Genomic DNA, 22,679 nt, shown 5'->3' on the forward strand with positions numbered 1-22,679 from the left:
CCGGCCGTGATGAGTTCTCATCTTCATCCACTTCACCAAAGTGTTTCAAGACACAAGGTAATGATATGGTGAGTGGTGATGGAAATTGCAATGTTGGTATTGAGCTTACTATTGATGATCCTTCATCTATATCTCATTGCAATGGTTCATCTTTGGACTTAAACACATCTAGCACTAGAAATGATTTACATGCTTGTGTTGATAGTCCTTGCATATCATGTGTAAGTTGCTTGAAAAAATCTAATGATGATATGCTTGCATTGTCTTGTGGCCATGATAAAAATGATTCTATTTCCTCTAGTTGTTGTGTGTCTAACAATGTAGAGGAAACCAAAGATTCTATTGGTCAAGACAAGATCTGGAAAGGAGCCTCAAGTAACTCCTCATCTTTATTTCACGGTCCTCATATATGCCTTATGGCCAAGGGTTCCACGGTACCTCCTACCATGGAACCTAATATGTCTCGTGGTGATAAGAATGAGGATGAATATGAAGAAGAGGATTGGGTTGTCTCTCTACGCGATAAAGGTGAGAGTGTATTCAAGGTTCTTTACAAAGATAAAATTGCTAGCTCTCACTTCTTTGAAATCTTGACTACCGCTATTGAGAGCCAAAAACTTATTTGGATGCATGAGAACACCATTGATAAAAAGGGTGCTCTTGAACGAGAGTATGCCGATGATGTAGCATCTTTAAAGAATGATCTTGAAGAAGAACAAGAGACCGTAGCCTCTCTTGAGGAGCAACTTCAAACCCTTGAGGTGTCTCAAAATGAAATATTTGCTAAACTCACTAAAGAAAGAGACCATGCTAAAGCTAAATTAAAATTGCTTAAAAATGAAAAGTTCAAAGTTGGTGTTGGCCATGATAAACTTGTTAAGGATCTAGATGATCTAGACAAGGCCCACAAGGCCTTGGAGAGCGAACACTCTATCCTCACCAAGTCATATGAGCAACTACAAGCTTCATATTTAAAAGAGCATGCTATGTTACCTTCTCTTCTTAATATGTCTTGTGATGATGCTTGTGCTACTAACTCTACTTCTTGTGAAGCATCTATCTTGAAGGAGAATGTTGAGCTAAGGGCTCAACTTGAATTGCTAACTAGCAATTATGGGAAATTGGAAGAAAATCATGGAAAGCTTTCTAGCTCCCATGAGGATCTTCTAGCCTCCCATGATAGGCTAAAGTTAGCTCATGAGACTATCATATCGAAGGCAACACCTTGTGAGCCTCATGTGGATACTAGCACTACTACCCAAAATGCTATATTGCCATGTGCTAGTCCTAGTAATTCATCCACTCATAGTATTGCTAAATCTTGTGATGAATTATCTTCCTTGCCTTGTTGCTCTAACAATGAAGGTTCTACTTCCTCTAGTACTTGTGTTGTTACTAACCATGTAGAGGAAATCAAAGAGCTCAAGGCCCAAGTCTCTTCTTTGAAGAACGACTTGGTAAAGGGTCATGAAGGGAAATGCAAACTTGACACGATGTTAAGTGTGCAACAATCCCCCAATGACAAGAGTGGACTTGGATTCAAATCCAACAACAAGAACAAGTCCAAGAACAACAACAACAAGAAGGGCCAAGTACAAGTCAAAGACCCGGCCAAGATTGTTTGCTTCAAGTGCAAAATTGAAGGGCACCATGTTAGATCTTGCCCTTTGAAGAAGAAGCAAAAAGGGAAGCGGCCTCAAGCTCAAACTCATATTCAACCTCAAGTTGAAGAAATTCCACTTCCCAAGAAGAATCAAGCCAATGCTCCCATTGTGGAGAAATCTAGTGAGAAGAAGGAGAAGAAAAGAACTTGCTACATATGCCGTGAGAAGGGCCACATCTCCTCTTTTTGCACTATTGGTACCTCATCCAACTCTATCTCCATTGATGATGTTTATTCTCTTTGTAAGGATGAGGGTGGCAATGTGTTTGCCAAATATGTTGGTGCTCAAAGTGGTGTCAAGAAAAGAACCATTTGGGTTGCCAAGCCTATTGTGACTAACCTCTTAGGACCCAACTTAGTTGGGGACCAACAATCCAAAACTTGATCAATAGGTGCTTTTTGGAGGGCATTGGAGACTTGGCTACATCATGAAGAATTAAGGGATCTTCATCATTTATATTATATCAAGCCAAGTCTTTTGATTATCTTGCTACAATCATATATCCAATGTTCCTCCTTGCGGTAACATGTTCTCAACTCATTTATATTGAAAGTTACTCGCCCCTTTGCATGTGTTAGTTTTGTTCCTAACATGTGTTTGTATATGTTGTGCTTCCTAATAGTTTTGCTTGAGAAATCAAGTCTATGAATGTTGGGTTGCACACCATGTATTTGTGTTTGTGTTGGAGCCTCTTTGCATCTTGTTGTATCTTATATGGCTCTTATGAGCGATTAATGGACAATCCCATTTTGGGGGAGTGATATTCCTTTGGGAATTTCATAATCCTAAACAATGTGTGTACATGAGGAATATCACTTAGAATTGATATTGCGAGATTATCTAGTCGCTATGTGGTATGTCATCTTCATGAGAAATTCAAATTCTAATGTCCATTAATATCTCTAGTTGGATCTTATTTGCCTCTTGTGAAAATAAATTCCTTATCACATTATGGGGGAGTAATAAGCTTTGTGCATATTACAATCCTAGGAAATGTGAACATTTGAGGTTGTGTCACATAGAATTGATATTGTAAATTATCTCTCATATGTGACATGTTTTCTCAAACAAGTTCCAATTTGCTTAAATGGCTTCATTGCTAATATCTTTGTGGATCTTATTTGTGAAAGTGGTCCTTAGCATGGTTTTCACAATGTGTCCCTCAATACTTTTTTGGAAAACCATATGCTTCAAGTCATACTATTAATTGCTTTGCATGTTGGTATGAATACTATTAATTGCTTTGCATGTTGGTATGAATACTATTAATTGCTTTGCATGTTGGTATGACTAAATGAAGCTATCAAGAAACTATCTTTGCATGATGGTTAACTCTTATCTTTTACCATATGCTTTATTCGTTGTAAATATGATCTTTCGTTTACTTACAAACTACCACCGGGAAATATTTCCTAAATACCTCTTGTCCTAGGACAATTGGTAATCTATTATGAGGTAGATTTTTATTGATCATATTTACATTGGCTCTTGTGTTCAAATTGCCTTATTTATTGCCATGAATTTGTTTTGCTTTGACTCCCATATGTCTTCCTTGCATCTTATGGATCTAATTTGTCTATTCAACTTTCTTAGCATTTTAGTATATATAGGTAGCGTGATGATCCTAGTTTTGTGCATTTTGTCTTCATATGAAAAATCCTAGATAATGCACTAATCTTGGGGGAGCTCTTCTATATTTGTTAGAATGCTTAACATCTCTTGATCTTTATCAAAAATTTGGTTTTGGGAGATATAAAATTTTCTTTTTGGTACTTTGTGCCATCATAAAAAGTATCGAGGGTTTGGTTTATTTGTTGGAACCTTGCTCTCTTGGGAGTTGGTTATCTCATTCCTTTGTGCTTAGGTTTAATTAGCTTCTTATAATGAGATAAGTCTTTGGAGTCAATCTTGTGTTGATTTGATTCTTTGATATAATTTGGACAACCATTGTCTCTTGGTTTATTTGGTGTTTTGTCCAAATTGTATCTTCCTTTGGTTCTTGAAAGTATTGTGCATGCATATTTAATATATGTATATCTTATGGCATGTGTCACTTTCTTTGATCCAATATATAGGGTAAACTCCATCAAATCCTAATTTGACTAAGATGTGCATGAAATTCAATTTCATATCTATATGCACATAGAATTGTGGAGTTTGTCCTATATGTTGTAGTGTGTCTAACTACTTCGGACCCAATTAGTTTGGGGACCATTTTGTACTTACCTTTGTGTTAGGTACAATGGATATGCATTGAATGCTTGTCTCACTCTTGGAAAGAAGTGGTGACTCAATGGTAACGTGAGGCAAGCTAGGATGATCAACGAACACATATCTACTACATCCACACCAATGCTATCTTGGTAACAAGTATCTTCTCATGCATACTTTTCTTGTATCCAACCTTATGGTTGCATCTTGGCATGAATCTCTTGATTTGCAAATGTTGTGCTTCTTGCAAAAGTCTTAATGAAACCTCTTTATTGTGAATGTGAGTAATTTGAGATGAGTGCATTTGTTGGGAAGTATTTTAAATCATGCTCATGATTCATCCATCCCAACTATGCCTATCTAGCAATTTTGTTGCATATCAATTCCTCAAGGCTCTCACATGTGCAATATAGATGAAAGTGCAAATTTAGTTACTTCTTTTGGTATCCCCGTTTGTGATACTTGTTGCCTTTCTCAAATGCATCCCAACTATCTTCTATCCCTTGTTGATATTTGTGATGTATTTTAGTTGTTTGTGGTTGAAGTTCATGAATGTACAATAAGATAAAATTGAGCCTTTGGCCATGCTATTAAGCAAAAATTCTTATTGGTATATTGCATGACTTCGTCTTGAATATCATACTATTTTTCTTGCGTATCTATTTTGTGTGTGCATGTTTCTTTGTGGATAAATATCTTTGTGATATTGCCCACTTAGAGAAACTTATACACATAAGAGATGATACATCTCCTTTTGATATCTTTTTTATTTATTGCATGTTGATTGGTCATGCCAAGCAATATAATTCATTGAAGACTATGATGATGCTTTTTGCTCATCCTTGTAATAGTCTTATAATATGCTTTATCATGCCTTTCACATATCCTCTTGGTTGAGCCTTTTTTTATGGTGCCTCTTACTTGTTGCTCAACTATTTGTTTGTTGCAAGTGTTAAGCTTATTGTTCTATCTATGATCTATTGCAAATGTTTGTGTTTTAAATGGTAATAAGGGAGTGAGGATTCCATGTTATGCATATTGTATTCAAATACAACATTTTAATTTATGCATGTACCTTGGGGAGCTTCCTCATTTGATTTAGAGCACTATCTTGTGGCGATCATTAGAGTTTGATTCACTTGGTATCTTTTATTTTTGAATGATATTATGGGAGTGATGATTCCATGTTTGTGCACTTTATACTCCAATGCAAATTGTCTAGTTTTGTGCACAAACCTTGGGGAGCTTCCTCATATTATTTAGAGCAATCTTCTTGATCTTATCATAATATCTATCTTTCTTTTGGTATCCTCTTTGTGACTCATTTGGTTGCTTGCTTCATTTGTTGAAGCTTCTTGACTTTGTTATCTTTTTGCAATCTTTGATCCTATCTATAGTGTGATTCCTTCCGAATATTCGCCATTGGATATGTGCATTTGATTCCACTCAAATTATGAGAAATGCACACGCTATGGAGGAACTCTCACTATATTAGCCTTTTAAATTTTTCACCCATTTCGGCAATTGGTGCCAATGGGGGAGAAGTTTGGAGGGTTTAGGGGATTTGGTTATGTCTTTGCTTTGTGCTTAAGCATGTGCCTTTATTGCATTGCGTCTTGTTGCTTTGCATAGTTGAATATTTAGAGGAAACTCCACTAGGCTTTGAATGCCAATATATGCAATGAAAGTCAAGATCATTCACACATGCATATATTATGGGGGAGTTTGCTCTATATATTCAACTTATTTGTTACTTAAATTCCTTATATAAACCCTCTCAAAGAGATTGTCATCAATTACCAAAATGGGGGAGATTGAAAGTGCATGGAGCCCCCATGTGTGGTTTTGGTAATTAATGACAATCCCTATGGACTAATGTTTGCATTGAGTTATATTTGTAGGAGTTGTCCATAGGCAATTCTTGAACCATATGTTGGCTTCAAGGTTGCAATAAGAAGAAATTGATGAAGGATATCAAGTGTCAAGTATGTCTTGAAGATGAAGATGAAGTGAGCCCTCAAGCTACTTCAAGACATCAACATGATGAAGAATGAAGAAATGAAGTGCAAATTCAAGATGAGCCATCTCGAAGAGATCCTTTGCTTGAGTCTTGCCATCCATATGGTGATCATGGATATGTGAAGATGCGCCGAAGAAGAAGCTCTCCCATGGTGGATTATGGGGGAGCAATCCACAAGACTTCGTCAAGCAAGCACAAGCAAGAAAGGCGTTCCATCTTGTTGAGGTCAAGATCGTCGTCATCGAGCTCAAGTGGAATGCGCAAGTATAAGGTTTGCTCTTGATAGGGTTTGTTTCTCACCGGTCTCATAGTGTAGTTGGAGACCGGTTTATAGTTTAGTTGCCGTACTATCAAGAGGGCTCTCGAGTGAGTAACTCGATCGTATCGTTCGGAGAGAGCTCAAACCTTTGCATCCTTGCATCATCTTTCTTGGTTGTTATTTGGACCTTATCCATGTGATGTTTTAGAGCTTGTGCTTATTCTCATGACAAGCTCTAGTTCATCGAAAACGGATTTCGCATAGATCACTTGTTGCGTTTTCGAGTTTGGTTCATCATCTTTCTTGGTTGTTATTTGGACCTTATCCATGTGATGTTTTAGAGCTTGTGCTTATTCTCATGACAAGCTCTAGTTCATCGAAAACGGATTTCGCATAGATCACTTGTTGCGTTTTCGAGTTTGGTTCATCATCTTTCTTGGTTTTATTTGGATCTTATCCATGTGATGTTTTAGAGCTTGTGCTTATTCTCATGACAAGCTCTAGTTCATTGAGAATGGTTTTTCCATGGGCAACTTGTTGCATTTTCAAGATTGGAGGTTTTACCGGTATGTCTTTTTGAGATAGGTCAAACCTTTCTTCATTTGTTTCTATCCTCCTTTGCTGGACTATGATGTTTCTATGCATATTGTTGTAGAGCTCATTGTTGTGATTTCAACGAGCCCAAGATCATCGAAATCGGAGTCCGGATGCAAAAGTTATGCCCGTTTTAGTTTTGGGTGTTCGGCAGTTTTCTTACGCCCGATATATTGGCAATATCCGGGCAGGATTATCAGGGCCGGATATTTCGGAAATATCCGGCCCCCGAAATCGTCTAAGGACCGGAAGAAAAGCAGCTCTGGATAGGGCCGGATTTTTGGCCGGATTTTGTCCAGGTTTTGTCCACGAGGCCGGATTATCCGGCCCCGGATAATCCGGCCCCAACTTGGGCCGGAATATCCGGCCTGTTTTTGCCCAAACGGCTCGATTTTCTTGGGGGGTATAAATACCCCCCTTCTTCCTCCTTGGGCTGTGCTTCTCTCACTCTCTCTCTCCTCCATTGTTGAACTAGAGAAGCTTGCTCTATCTCTCAATCCCTCCATGATTCTTGCCCCCATTTGAGGGAAAAGAGAGAGGAGATCTAGATCTACTTTTCTACCAATCAAATCCATCTCTTTGTGAGTGGAATCCTCTAGATCTTGATCTTGGTGTTCTTTGTGAATTCCTTTGTTCTTCCTCTCTTATTCCCCCAATAGCTTTTGTAGCTTTGTTGGAATTTGAGAGAGAAGGACTTGAGCATCTTTGTGGTGTTCTTGCCATTGCATTTGGTGCATCGGTTTGAGTTCTCCACGGTGATTCGTGGAGGTGAAAGCAAGGAAGTTGTTACTCTTGGGTTCTTGGAACCCTAGACGGATTCTAGGCCTTTGTGGCGATTTGTTGGGAGCCTCCAATTAAGTTGTGGATGTGTGCCCCAATCTTTGTGTAAGGCCCGGTTTCCGCCTCGAAGGAAATCCCTTAGTGGAACCGTGACCTAGGCCTTTGTGGCGAGGGTCACCGGAGATTTAGGTGAGGCGCCTTCGTGGCGTTCGGTGTGTGGTGTGAGTACCGCATCTTGGGGTGAGGCCTTTGTGGCGTTGGTGTGCATCGAGCAACCACACCTCAAGGTGAGCCTCTTGTGGCGTTCGGGAGCACTAAGCAACCGCACCTCTCCACCGGAGATTAGCACTCGCAAGAGTGTGAACTCCGGGATAAATCATCGTCTTCCGCGTGCCTCGGTTATCTCTATACCCGAGCTCTTTACTTATGCACCTTACCTTGTGATAGCCATCGTGCTTGAAGTTATATATATCTTGCTATCACATACTTGCTTGCATTGCTTAGCATAAGTTGTTGGTGCACATAGGTGAACTCTTGCTTAGAATAAGTTGTTGGTGCACATAGGTGAACCATAGTATATATGCTTTGGGCTTGACAAAGTAAACGCTAGTTTTATTCCGCATTTGTTAAGCCCATCTCGTAAAAGTTTTAAATCGCCTATTCACCCCCCCCCTCTAGGCGACATCCGTGTCCTTTCATATGGTCTGTAATATGATCGCGCGCCCAGTATTTTGATCGCCGCTACTCTGATCGCGACGGGAACGATCTCTTTTGAATGCAACAATTTGATTCCTGATTGGGGACGGCGTTTGGGGGACGCGGCTGGGGAGCGACGTCCCCAAACGTGGCACGAACAAAACACGTCCCCAAACGCTCAATCCGGCGCGGTTTGGGAGACGCTTTGGAGGACGCGGCTGGAGATGCTCTTAGCCGCCTAGAACCATTCCCCGCTGCTGCTCTTCTTTGTTGTATTCAGAACGATCGTAGCGCGTCTACAAACTGAATGAATTGAGCTATTGAGTGGCAAAAATGGCTACGACTTGTAGTGCGGAAGCTACCATGGCTCTCGCTGGCTAGGTTTAGTATGCACGGAGCACGCTCTAGGCGAACGGCTACGACATCAGCTGGCGCCCGGCCTTGCCCAACACTTGGCCTCCGCCTCGCCGCGCGCCACCGTTGCCGTACGCTGCCGCACGTAGGATACATGACATGCATACGATGGACCTACGGCATTTAATTTGGATTAGCAACTAATCAGTCGTAAATGACCATTTTACCCTTTTTAACTTCTGGGAAGGGGGTGCGTACGGAAGCACACCTCGTGACTTACAGCCGGTACATGCTGGTGTAAAATACACAGAATACGAATCCGTGTACAATACACATATTCCAAAACACAGTCCGATTAGAATTGCTAAAAAGGAACCCTGTTAGTCGCCAATTAGCTGGGTTGTCAGTCCGATTAGAATTGCACAACACAGGCATGATATAAGCCGCAGTTGCCCTAATGCGAGCCCTAAGCTAAGACGTGTGACCCGATCAAGCGAGATAGAAATTGATCGTGATCATGGCGCCAGCTTCCCACACCTTAGCTCCGGGCTATACGTTTTGCCCGCCGGACAGTGAGATCACCGACCACTACCTCCGTGACGAGCTCGCCGGCAAACCCGTCCCCAGATGGATCCACCACGTCGACATCTACTCGGCGGATCCCGAGCACTTGGTGGAGAAGCTCGCGCACGCCCCGGGCACCGGCAAGGACAAGAAGCCGCCGGTGTGGTACTTCATCAGCTCGGTGCAGTGCGCCGCCGGACACAAGACTGCTGGAGGGAGGAAGGCTCGTGCGGTGGTCGGCGGGACGTGGCACCAGGAGAATACGAAGGCCGTCAAGGGCAGCACCCTCGGCGGAGAGGTCAAGACCTTCACCTACGTCAACAAGTCCTCGTCAGGGACTGAGAGACTTGGATGGATCATGAAGGAGTTCGACATCCCCCCGCAAAATGGAGGCGGCGAACGCGTTCTGTGCAAGATTTACCGGACGCCGCGCAAGACGAAGTCGAGGGCATCGTCATCCACCACCACGTCGTCCTCCTTCGTGTCTGACTCCGGTGATTCAAGGAAGAGGAAGGCGGCCAGCGACCACCCGGACGCTCCGACACCAAGCGTGCGGAGAACGGACGATGAGGAACACTTCGCGGAGAACGTCGAGCACGTCTTCATGGAACGGTCCGGCGAGTACCAACACTACGGCGCGGCGGCGTACTGCTACTGGACGACGACGCACGTGCCGGAAGGCGAGACGATTGAGTTGCCGCCATGCGCGCAAGAAAGCTTCCTGCCACCGTCAGAGTTCTACGGCACAACGGACACGCAGGAAGGCGATCTGGATGTTCCGGCGTTGATGGAGTTGGCGCCATGCGCGCAAGAAAGCTTCTTGCCGTCGTCAGAGTTCTACGGCACGGCGCAATACTACGGGACGACGACGCAAGTGTTGGGAGGCGAGATGATGGAGTTGCCGTCGTCAGAGTTCGACGGCACACAGCACATGCCGGGAGGCGAGACAACGCAGTTGCTGCCATGCGTGCAAGAAAGTTTCTTGCCATCCTCGGAGTTCTACTGGACGTCGAAGGCGGCGGATATGCAGGGAGGCGACATTGATCTCGACGAGCTGTTGAAACAACCAACAGGTACTACAAATTACCAGCTGTCAGACGAGGAGATTGAAGCCCTCATCCTTGAGGTGATTAATTGATATGGGCAACAGGAGGAAGAGATCGATGGTTTAGCTTGATTGATCTTGTGCTTGTCAGATTTTGGAGGCGTGTAATGTTTGTTGTAAGCTGCCCCAGATTACCGAGTAGGCCAGATCAAATTCATGTAAAGCTATACTTGTATTTGTGTGAAATATTATTATGAATCAATGGAACATCAATTCTAGCAACCAATCGTTGTGCATGTTTTTTCTGTCACGGTGCACAAGCACAAATAGGCTTGTTAGCATCCAAACTAAATGTAGAACATGATTTTAAATTTAATCAAGTTCATTATGGCTTCAAGGAGAAAATCTTCGCAGATGTACAGAAAACGTTCAAGCAACCAACTGACCCTTAGTTTCTTCAATTCATTCAGGATATGGACTTCCTTTCTTCCTCGCATGTTCCTCGTCGTGCCAAAGGGAAACTAGGACCGAGCAATCCGTTTGCGGAATAACATGCAACAGTTGATGTTTTGGTGCAGCTTCCAAGCCATCCCTTGCCTGCATGCCGAAATGACACTTTTAAACGGGTCCTCCAAGTTTACACCCCCTTCAATCAAAGCACTATTGCTATCTCTCGTAACATAGCCCGATCCAGCCACACGATTTACCAGATCAAGTGAGCCATATGTGTTCACCGTTATCCAAGTATCCAACCACCCGGTAAAGAACGAAGGATATGTTGCGTTCACCCGGTGGAGTACCGAAGGATATGTTGCGTTCATATGCTTGATCGAAGAATAACATGTCGATACACAAACGCGGTGTGTTATTGCAGATTTTTTGTTGGCTTACCTATGTCTCCACACTTTCAGATCCATGAATTGTAGTAATATTTTTTTATACGTGACTATAGGAAACATATAAGATGCCAACGGCCATCCTCTGTGCCGATGGCTAAATATCGGGGCCGTTGGCACATGGCCCGTTCCGGTCAGGCCAGCAGGCAAGCCGTCGGTACATGAAACCTTGTGCCGACAACAGCCGTCGGCACCGGAAAGCCGTCGGTACATGAAGCCTTGTGCCGACAGCAGCCGTCGGCATAGTTTTGGCCGTCAGCACATACCTAGTCTGGCCGTCGGCACAACCTCTCCGTCGTGACAGCGAGTTAACATCGTCAGGTCATCGGCACTACTTTTTTTCCATTTTTCATTTTACTACATTAATCTTAGAAAAATCATAACTAAATCATTATAGTTCAGAAAAATAAAAATAACATATCAAAATTTGCAGAAAAATAAGATCTATCTTGAAAAACATCAAACTTGAAATATTGCAAATATCTCAAAAAAATGCCTTCTCAGAAATGAGCTACATGTTCAATGTTTCATCGCTTCCAGACCGAACGACCAATGTTATGGCAAGAATTGTGGTATAGGTTGTGATAATGTGCCCATATTATGCACACATGTGCATCTTGGGATGACGAACAATGTTGCATGAGGAAGCTTTCCATTCGTCGCACCAAAAAGGTATTTTCCATTTTTCGAGTCATAAAAAGGGGTGTTTTGTGAAGCAATCACCAAATCAAAGTTTCACAATGGTACCACCTTATTTATTTTTAAAAAAATACTAGACCACCTTACATGCATAATTTCCCAACCAGGGTATGTTAAACATTTCCGTCCACCCCTCTTGAAAAAGAATTCCTGCCAAATCGGTAGAAAGTCGGTTAGATTTGAACTATATGTACATAATCTAATGCTCATAAATTTTTGGAAAACTTATTTTTAGGTTCACAATATTCTATTTTAACGAGGCTCAGTCCCGAGCTAAAAATCTTCATGCCCGCCGTTTTGACCATAGTTTGAAACATTCATAAGAAACCCAAAAACGATCAAAACAATGAAAAACCTTCCCGTGTATGTGACATATTTGCAAGGAAAAATATCAAATTGCAAATATCTCAAATAAACCTTTTGAGAAATGAGATATCATATTCAATGTTTCATGGCTTTTAGGCCGAAAGACCAATGTTATGGCTGGCATAGTTTGTGATAACATGCCCATATTGTGCACAGATGTGCATTTTGGGATGGAGACCAATGTTGCAGGAGGAAGCTTTCCTTTCATCGCACCAAAAGGCTATTTTCCATTTTCCAAGTCCTAGAAACTTGGTGTTTTGTGAAGCAACCACCAACAGAAAGTTTCAGAGTGGTACCAACTTATTTTTTAAAAATAGTAGATCATCTTACATGCACAATTTTTCAACCGAAGTATCTTAAACATTTATGTCCACCCCTTGTGAAAAAAGAGAAATTCCTATCAAATTGGTAGAAAGTCCGTTAGATTTGAACTACACGTATATGATCTAATGCTCCAGATTTTTGGAAAAAATCATTTTTAGGTTCACATTATGATATGGATGCCATATGTAGATTCCTCTCATTTTTCTAATCGATTTAGACATATTAGGTATCAAATTCCGATTTACCGATTTGAAGATATTAATTATTCCATATTAAATAAAAAAGACAAAAAAACATTTTATTGTTATTTGAATTAAAGATTAATATTATTTATTTATTGTTATTTACATAAGTAATTGTTTGAAATTCAACAAATAAAGAGATGTGACATCAAGGGTAGGGTTTAATAATAGGATACATATGGTAGTATTATCAGTAAGGTGTCTTTTATTTGATGGAAGCTCGTCCGAAAGGAATAAAGAAGTTAAACGTGCTGAGGCTGGCGCAGTGTGAAGATGAGTGACTAACCAGAAAGTTTTACCACGAGTGCAGTGTGACCTAAGATTAATTGTACTTAAAGTTAAAAATGTCCCTTGTAAGAGTTTAACGAGTCAAAAACAATTTAAAAAAAATGAGTTTTTTGAAAAATTGTAAACAGTTTTTTTTTTAAAAAAAAAAACCCTAGGCCGACGGCTTCAGCAATAGCACTCGAGAATCCAATCATCTGCGGCAACGCAGACGCCTTCCTATCCGTGCGCCTCTCATACTCTAAGCCCCGAGTGCAACACTGCTCCGATTAGCTCCATATATTCTCCGCTAATAAACACACCGGTGCGATCACGATGCAAGCTCGCTATATGCGTTTGGGATTTTAGGTCACGGCGGCTCGCAGCGGTTTTGGTCGTCGCGAGTGACGCATCAGAGCTCGGATTTTTCCTTGTAGCCCGTCGATTGCGTGGCGGCGCGCGAAGGCCATCCGGGCCGGGGAGACTAGGACGACGACGGAGAAGACGCACGAGATTCTTTGCCGCGCGCGACCGGTAACGAGAATAACGGCCAGCACGCGCGCTGGGCCCTGGCTCTGATGTTTCCATGTCGTCTTGGCCACGCGGCTGCGTGCCTCCTGCTCTTGGTGATCCTGTCCTGCGCCGGCCCTGCTGCAGCTACGAGGCCTGCGCCGGCGCACGGCTGGCACTCTTTCAAGCGGTTGCAGGACGCGCGGCGGGGGAGTCGCGTGACGGGGCTCGGCGAGCTCAAGCGGTACCTGGCCACGTTCGGGTACATGCCTGCCGGTGCCGGGGCGGAGCACAGCAGCGGGGAGCCGACCGACGCCTTCGACGAGCACCTCGAGGCCGCCGTGAAGCGGTACCAGTCCCGGCTCAGCCTCCCCGTAACCGGCAGCCTCGACGCCGCCACGCTCAACCAGATCATGTCCCCGCGCTGCGGCGTCGAGGATGACCACGGCGTGTCCGGCGTGGTCAGCCGGTTCACCTTGCTAAAGGGCAATAAGCCCAAGTGAACGCAGCGGTCGGAACCGATCGCGCTCTCGTACGCCGTGTCGCCGACGGCCACCGTTAGCTACCTGCGGCACGACAACGTGAGCGCCGTGTTCCGGCGAGCGTTCGACCGGTGGGCGCTGGTGATCCCCGTGTCGTTCGTCGAGACTGACGACTACGACGCGGCCGACATCAAGGTGGGGTTCTACAAGGGCAGCCACGGCGATGGCGGGCCGTTCGACGGGCCGCTCGGCGTGCTCGCCCATGCCTACCCCAAGAACGGGCGCCTCCACCTCGACGCGTCGGAGCAGTGGGCTTTGAGCTTGGGCGATGGAACGGAAACGACGTCAGAATCCATCGACCTGGAGTCGGTCGCGATGCACGAGATTGGCCATGTCCTCGGACTTGGGCACTCCACGTCGCCGCACGCGGTCATGTACCCGAGCATCAAGGCGCTGCAGAAGAGGACAGACCTCACCGTGGACGACGTGCAAGGCGTGCAGATGCTCTACGGACCCAACCCGAATTTCAGGCTCAGCTCCCTCCACAACCCTTCCATGGCACCAGAGAGGAACAGTTGGGTCGTTTCTTCCGCTAGGTTACTAGTTAGCGCAGTCTTGGTCATACTCGTCACGCACTTATAGATAGACTAGCTAGGGCATGTTTTTATAGGCAAAAGATTTTTATAGGAAAAAAGGTACCAGTTGGATATATAGCGTGATTAATTCTACGGAAGAAGTGTTTCCATTCCTGTATAGATTGCTTTTGCAAAGTCAAAAGGACGTCAGCATTGCAACTGTACATAATATATTCATCAAAAAGTGTAACTATACTGTTTTCTACTTCGGGATTATGCTTAATGACAGTGAAAACATTTGGATACAGAGCACTACATTTGTATCATCTTCCTACTGTGACACCTCAGTCTGAAGTGACAAAGAGCTTTCAGCTCCAGCTTCTTTTGCTTCTCTATGCGACGGCCTTTGACATCGCAAACATTTTCTTGCCAGTATTTGTTAAACATGTCTTGTGCTGAAGCATGAACGAACTCGTGGAAGTGATCTCTCAGTTCTGTGACAAACGAGGTGCTGCCAGAGTTCTTTGTTAAGCATGACGTCGAGGCTTTCATTGACAAAGCCAAATATATGTTACATGAAATTTGTATATGAAATACATAACAAAACACCCTAAAGTGTAGATGTGGGTGCATAGTTAGCACCCATGGTAGCCCACTATTTTGCAGTTAGATATTTCATTGACTTGACCATCCTATATATGTTAATATACAACTTTGTTATTAAGGTGACACATACTTAGTTCGTTTTAGCCAATTGGTGTCATATACTTAGTGTCCTGTTTCAGATTATCTCCATTCTTATGTTCGTAGTAGAAACAATTGGTTTACCCTTCGGTTCAAAATATATGCTCGACATGATAATATGATGACATCTTCATGTGTTTATTTTACCTAAAGCAATTAGGTGAAGTCCCTAGAGTACCCCGAAAAAACTGAGTATTGCCAAATTGCAAAGCGTCCATTCTTTAAGCGTAGTGTTAGACTGTTAGCATAATAATAGCAACATAATATATTTCCTTCATATCGTGATTATGCTTTTTAATGGTGTTCTTTGTGTGTATAAGATGAGTGTCTTGATTATAGTTACATAGTTTATAGGTACATGTTTATTCTTGACAAATGCACCTCTATTTTTGTGGTTGCACTTCAGATAATTGAGCAAAGCATATGTTGGATTGTTCTTATATGGCATACTATGATACAAAGTGCTTTTCTCTACCTTGTTACAGTGACAACTCTTAGTTCTTCTCTGGTGTTGTTGGCTCTATTCGTGCAAAGATAACATGATTGCTTGGTCTCAATTTCTTATCTCATGTTTTTTGTCCTTATGACTATGGAATAATGGTGGTGTTTTTGCAGGGTCTAGATGTCTGATGCACTTTCTCGTGGAAACTTCTCGAAACCATGTGCATGTATCAACGATCAGTAAGCTCATGGTAAGCAAGCCACTTTACAATCGTTGGTCCTTTTAACTGAGACCATATTAATCTTTATATTTCTGGTTGTCATAGCATCTATTTGAAAGAGAAGTTCCTTATTGTTTTAGTTTATAAAATTAATTTGTACATTATGGCGATTATTGATGAATCTGTTCCCACTACTTGAAAGTAATACCAGCAACAAGTTACGAGCCCAAATCAAACATGCTATATGCACCATAAGAGAAACAACACACAGACAACAAAATAGGTTGCGACAATGCGCGTCAGGTCCTTCTAGTACACTCCTAATACTAATCTAAAACCAGTCCCAAACATTTCCCCTGGCTCTCTCACGCCCACATGAGCGTCGCCGCTGCAGCGACGGACGGATGCCCTCCAGACCTACGTACTTCTCACCTCCTGCGCTTCTGTCTAGGCGATGCCGGCCAGCCGAACACGCCCTTGTCTCCTACCGTCATGCCGCCTCGAGGCCCCGCTGCTCCCACACTGGTATTCTGGCTTGTGGGTCCGCCGCCTTCCGACTCGCTGATAGCCGTGCAGAGCACCAGCAGCACCACCGCCGCCTAGTGCCGCATGATTTAACAACAGCTGTGTGAAAAGATGAAAATTCAATTACATGGAAGCCAAAGTGATAATGTAGTAGGATAGATAATGGGAATTACCATGTCAACTAATAAATCTGGAGTATTAATCTACCCATACACAAACAACTACTGGTAATCTAAGTTTAATACAAAATACATAGATTTCTTTCAATGGGAGGGGGGGGGGGGGGGGCCCCCCCCCCACCAGCTTTGTCCAAAACTTAGATTTTCCTGGGAGCTGTTTACAAAGATTATTTTTGGCCTTTTGCACCCCAAATACTAGTATTTTGTCTCCCCCCCCCCCCCCCCCTCCCCAATTTGCTGTCAAGCTCCGCAACTGTTAAAAAGTCTCATAACAAGAAATCCTAAATCCCCTGCTCCTTGGATCTGATCATCTTGCTCCAACTATACACTCCTAACACTAATCTAAAACCAGTCTCAAACATTTCCACTGAGCTCTCTCACGCCCACATGAGCGTCGCCGCTTCAGCGACGGACGCCCTCCAGATCTACGTACTTCTCACCCCTGCGCTGCGTCCAGGGAATGCTGGCCAGCCGAACACGCCCACGTCTCCTCCCGTCATGCCGCCTCGAGGCCCCGCTGCTCCCACACTGGTACTCTGGCTTGCGAGTCCGCCGCTTCCCGACTCGCCGTTAGCTATGCAGAGCAGCAACAGTAGCACCAACACAACCTAGTGCCGCATGATTTAACAACAACCGTGTGAAAAGATGAAAATTCAATTACATGGAAGCCAACGTGATAACGTAGTAGGATAGAAAATGGGAATTACCAAGTAATAAACCTGGAGTAATAATCTTGCCATACACAAACAATTACTAGTAGTCTTAGTTGAATAGAAAATACAGACATTTGTTTCGATGGGAGGGGTGAGGGGGGCGCCGCCCCCACCAGCAAGACTCAAAGTCTAAGTCGTGTCGCACGCGTTAGCCGCACGCGGCGAGCTCCACCCCTCCTCATGTTTATAGGCTGGAGCTGAGAAGGAGGGAAAGGTTTTCGTTGAAAATTCAAAACTCGGCGCCAAAATTTTAGCCTCTCCACCCACCGATTGCTTCGTTGCCACTAATATTGTTTCCGTTTGTGTTGCCCCTTATTTACAGGGGCTATTTGATAAAATGCCCCGCTTTACTTTGCCATTTGCCTCAAAGGGCATATTTACTTTGGCATGGATGAAATGCCCTGCTTTACATTGCCCATTTGTTAAAATGCCCCGTTTAGGTGATTTGCTGGTACTAGTTGAAATAATATCCTGTCAAGTCTTAACTAGTTCTCTAACCTGCAATTAATCCTTTGGCCCTGAGCGGATTGACGTAGAGCTGGGCCACCCGTACACATCTGCCTCTCTCTCCTCCATATACGAATACGCACTTGCGCAGGTCAGGAGATGGCGAATTGGCGATGACCGGCCGGCCGCCGCATCCAAGCCCAGTGTCGTGCTTTCTTTTCCCCCCGGCGTCCCTCTCAGCTCCTTCGTCCGCGTCCCTGTGGTAGGGCGACTTCTCCGGCGTGGCGGGGCCACTTATGGCGGCGGCGGCGCGTCGCGGCGACTCGTGGTCCGGATGAGAGGGGTGAAGTGTTGGGACGCGGCGGCAGAGAGAGGGCGGCGCCGAGCTTCGTCGCGACAGTCGGACAGCTCGTCGTCGTTGCCGGCGTAGCCTGGCTTTGTCCCTACGGGAGAGATACGGGCGACTAACAGATTAGCTTAGACAGGTTTGCATCAATCCACTTTAACATGCAGTAAATCATTCAAATGGGGCATTTTAGCAAATGAGTAATGTAAAGTGGGGCATTCTATCCACGTCAAAGTAAATGTGCCCTTTGGGCCAAATGGCAAAGTAAAGTGGGTCATTTTATCAAATAGCCCTATTTACAGTGATTAGTCCATCATCCACAAAATTAGCGCCTAACCACACATGGTATCAAAACCATTATTGTGTCTCTGGTCGGTTAAAAAAGGATGTATATCCCGTAATTGGGTCCCGATTTTCCTAAAAGCTGCTCCTATGATAACAGATGTGGCCGGATTTGTTGCCTAACACACTTTCTCCCTTGTGCTTCGAGGAAACAATACTGCCTGCCTGATTTTAGGCCATAACCACGCATGCGTGGTACCACAACCATCAATGTCTCTGCTCGCGGTTAAAAATAGGTGCATATCCCGTAATCAATTATGCCTACCTGATTTTCCGGAAAACTGCTCTCACTAGTTATTACAAGATTTAAGGAAGACACAAGACCAAGTCTCACTTTATTACTTTCTATGAGAATAGCAGATGCGGCCAGATTTGTTTCCCATAAGAAAGTTTCTCCGTATTTGATGCTTTGACCCATGAGCTTACCCCCTCCCTAGTCCCAACCATAACTACCTCCTCTCCACCCGCCGGTTGCTTTAGAGCAAGTTTAACAGCTGGCGAGGCCAAGATATCAGAGTCGTTTTTCTTCGTGGTGGGAAGGATCGCGGTTCCAGCTTACAGCGCGCGCTAGCCAGTGCACCAAATATTCAGCTTTGGATAGTGCAAACTACCGCACGCACTAAAATATTTACAGCGTGGCCTATTTCGCAGCCTCTGCTAGAGGACGCAAAAACGCGTTGGGCGCTGTAAATTGACGGTTTTTTAGCGCATAACTAGTTTATAGCCTCTATTGGAGATGCTCTAAGCCTCTAACTAACCACGCATGGTATCACAACCATTAATATCTCTCCTTAGTTAAAAATGGTACATATCCCCTAATTGGTTCTGCACACCTGATTTTTCTGAAAACTTCTCACACTAATTATTACGAGATTTAAGGACGCCGCAAGACCCGAGTGTCGCTTTAGTTAATGCGTGGACATAAGGTGGCCACTGGTCCGGCCTCAAATTCTCTCTATTGCTTCGACCACGACTCATGCATGAGTCAACTCCCTCCTTGCCGTGAGGTGGGTCATTCAAATTTGTTAAAAATCAACAATGCCAAGTTTAACCAAGCTTTTAGAACAACACAAACCTATGTAAACGGAGAAGGTGCTAGTACTATTCCTCAAAGCAGCCCCACTAACTATTCCCTGATTTAAGGAGCCATAAAACCAACTGCCGCTTCTTTTCACATCAATAAAGAAAGTTTGACCAATATTATTTTAAGACTATAAATTAACCTCTATCTATTATATCAAATCAATGTAGTATTATAGTTCATGTAGAACCATAGCGTGATTATATATATATATTTATTTAAACAACCTCCGTTTGGAAATAAGTGACTTAACTTTGTCTAGATACGAATACATCTACACACTGAAAATGCGTCTACATTAAAGTGTGGATTTTGTACACACAAGCATGGGTGTGGGTGTACTCTGTGCCGTCCGATTGAACCTGGAGATTCGTGCAAAGTCTGGCTGGATGGAACATTTTCCTCCACAACTCTCATTTTCCTGTCACGTCACTGGCCTATTTTCTCCTGCCTTTTCGCCACCCGACACGGTTCGTGGCTGCTCATGTCGGGGACAGACCCAGGTAGAGACGCGTAGGGGCCCGGTACTCCATCCCCAACCTCTCTCCCCGGCCATCTCTTCCGGTCGCGGCAACTGCTCCCCGGCCATCCCAACCTCTCTCCTCTCCTCGTGTTGTAGGTGCTGGGAAAAGATCCTTGATTTCCCCCAGCCACCACTCCATCCCCCAACCTCTCTCCTCTCCTTGTTGCAGTGCCACCAGGTAGCTACACGGTGCCGCCGGGAGTCCTGTCCCTGGAGGCGTCTCCACCGTGCCGTTGATCAAGCAGGTACAATATGCCGTCGCTGAGATCTGATTTTGTTCTCTTCCCCCTTCCTTGAGTGTTGAAACTGTACATACAGCATGGTCTGCGGCGTGCAGGCAATGGCCGCTGTGGTCTGCGGTCTCCATATATCCATCTTCTTCCTCCGGTATCGAAGGGTGAGAAGGAGGGCCGAGGGTGGAAGAGATCCCGCGACGTTTGACGCCGGGAAGCACATGTAGGCGGCTTGAGTGAGAAGGGACTAGGAGGCGGTCAACATCGGGAAGAGAAGCAGCGGCCGGAGGTAGGAAGGGAGTTGACCATCTAGAGCCTATTTGTTCTTCTCATTTATTTTCTGATCCGATTTGGTTTGTTTTACGAACTAGATTTGCTTCCACTTTTGCTCGTGTTCCTGGTACTTTGGTCATATATATCTGGAGGGAATATGTTGTTGACGATGTGTTTCCGTTCAACCCAGATCCAATTTGTTCATTAGCTGTTCTTCATCTTTCATCTTCATGCCATGCATCATAGGCACACCAATTTTTTCTTCCATTTACTGTAGAAAAATACTATGTTTTTTCTTCATTGTAGCATGTGTTCGCAGTGGCATGTACAAGTCTGACCATATTTTCCTCTGGAATTTCTGATGCGGCACATTTTGTTTGACGTAGTCCTGTGCACTTGACAAATTAGAATGTGGTGTCTCATGTGTTCCAGATTCATTAATTTTGGATCCAAGTGTGCAGTATTCCATCCCTCTTATCTTCTCTCTTTCACCAAGGATTTGTAGCATATGGTTTTTGTGTCAGATTATTTCCGTGACTTGAGTTCCGAATTGTTTCCGGGTTAATGGTATAATTCTTACATAGTATTTGTTTCCAAGTTAATTGATTAGCTCATAAAACAAAGATGCAAAAGCCTTCAATATATAATATAAAATTGGGCAGCGGTATCTAGCAATCTATTCTGTCAATGCAAACAATTTGTATCAGTGCAAAGAACACTAGCAATCTATTCTATCCATGCAAAGAACACTAGCAATCTATTCTGTCAATGCAAAGAACACTAGCAATCAGTTTTCCATTTTCTCTTGCAAACAAATGCTTGCTAGCTCAACTTGCTACCCTGGTTCCACTAAGAAAAAAAGTAAGTAGGCAAAAAAACAGTAGGAATCTCTTCTGTAATTGCTAATTTTCTAAGTCTAGCAACCATCCAAAAAAATAAGATGATGGGATGCATCTCTTCTGTCTATGCTAATTTTTTGACTTTAGATCGGACATGGGGATTCAGGTTACGAAACAGACAGCCTTGGATACCGTGGCCACGGCGTTGAAGAACCTATTGACGGGGAGGAGATACTTGACGAGGTGAGTTCGATTCTCCAACATGTAATCTGGAAACCCAAGCTGTTTTTGAGTTCATATAGTGCCTTAATTTCAACAACAACAAAAAACACAGGTTGTTGCCGGCCATGCCGTCGAGGAGGAGCATGTCGCGGAGAAGCGGAGAACTGGTATTCTTCAGAAGAAACCACGCAGGTAGAACAAATGTAGCGCCTGTGGAGGCACCGGCCATAACTCTGCGACATGTACTGCTGGAGTGGAAGTAGCAGATGCTTTGTGCAAGGACTCCAACTATATCTTAGCTATTTTCTTGACATTATCTGTTGTTTTTTTTAGATGAACTCTGCAATACCGTATCTTGGCTACTGTAAGGGATTTCTAATGTAATTTTGTTGACCTGTTCTATTGCATTTCCAGTTCAGCTCTGCAATGCCACAGCTTAGCTATTTTATCGGTTGAGACATGAGATTTCTCAATCATGTGGTGTGCACTTTGCACTATGTTACAACAAATCTTTTGTGCTGAGCAAAGTGTTATATGGTAGTACAGAGCAACTGAACTAACTAGAGGAATGCCAGTATGAAAATGTTGTACGGAGTATGTGCTTACAATGGATTTGTCTGTTTTCTATTTGCTCGTTAGCTCTCCAATTTCACATCTTAGCCACTTCGCTGCTACAACCAAATGGCAGCTGCAGTCACAGAATGCCCTGGCTACATGGTAGTCTGGTGTGCAACCATAGCTGCTAACTGACTACCTACTGCTAACTGACGAGCTTCTTTGCTCCGGGACGCCCAAAGCTGAATCAAACTAGACGAGCACGGACCCATCGCTGCAAGAGATTGCGGACGCTGTCGTTGACGGTGGCTAACCACCTCATCGATGCCTTGGTACCCTGCATCAGATGAAGAGTTGCTGTCCACGAGCTGAACCACACCGGCTGCTAGCTCGACGCCGCCGGTGCCCATGCTCTCCGCCACATGCTCCTCGCAGGTGATTAACAGTTAT

The 22,679-nt window shown here is 43.9% G+C and overlaps 1 long non-coding RNA gene and 1 pseudogene across 3 annotated transcripts; both read left to right on the top strand.

Moving 5' to 3' along the window:
• Positions 1–13,556: 13,556 nt before the first annotated feature.
• On the top strand, positions 13,557–14,612 carry LOC127332636 (metalloendoproteinase 1-MMP-like; annotated as a pseudogene).
• A 5,432-nt stretch (positions 14,613–20,044) lies between these two features.
• LOC127332638 (uncharacterized) lies at positions 20,045–22,101 on the top strand. Of its 3 annotated transcripts, XR_011751598.1 has the most exons (4): positions 20,049–20,352; positions 20,426–20,629; positions 21,600–21,695; positions 21,787–22,101. It is a non-coding gene; the product is annotated as an uncharacterized lncRNA (long non-coding RNA). The 3 variants fall into 3 exon arrangements; XR_007870571.2 differs by having other exon boundaries at positions 20,045–20,352; positions 20,426–21,695; XR_007870570.2 differs by having other exon boundaries at positions 20,045–20,352; positions 20,445–21,695.
• Positions 22,102–22,679: the final 578 nt, after the last annotated feature.

Source organism: Lolium perenne, chromosome 2 (assembly GCF_019359855.2).
Source record: "Lolium perenne isolate Kyuss_39 chromosome 2, Kyuss_2.0, whole genome shotgun sequence".
Classification (NCBI taxonomy): Eukaryota; Viridiplantae; Streptophyta; class Magnoliopsida; order Poales; family Poaceae; genus Lolium; species Lolium perenne.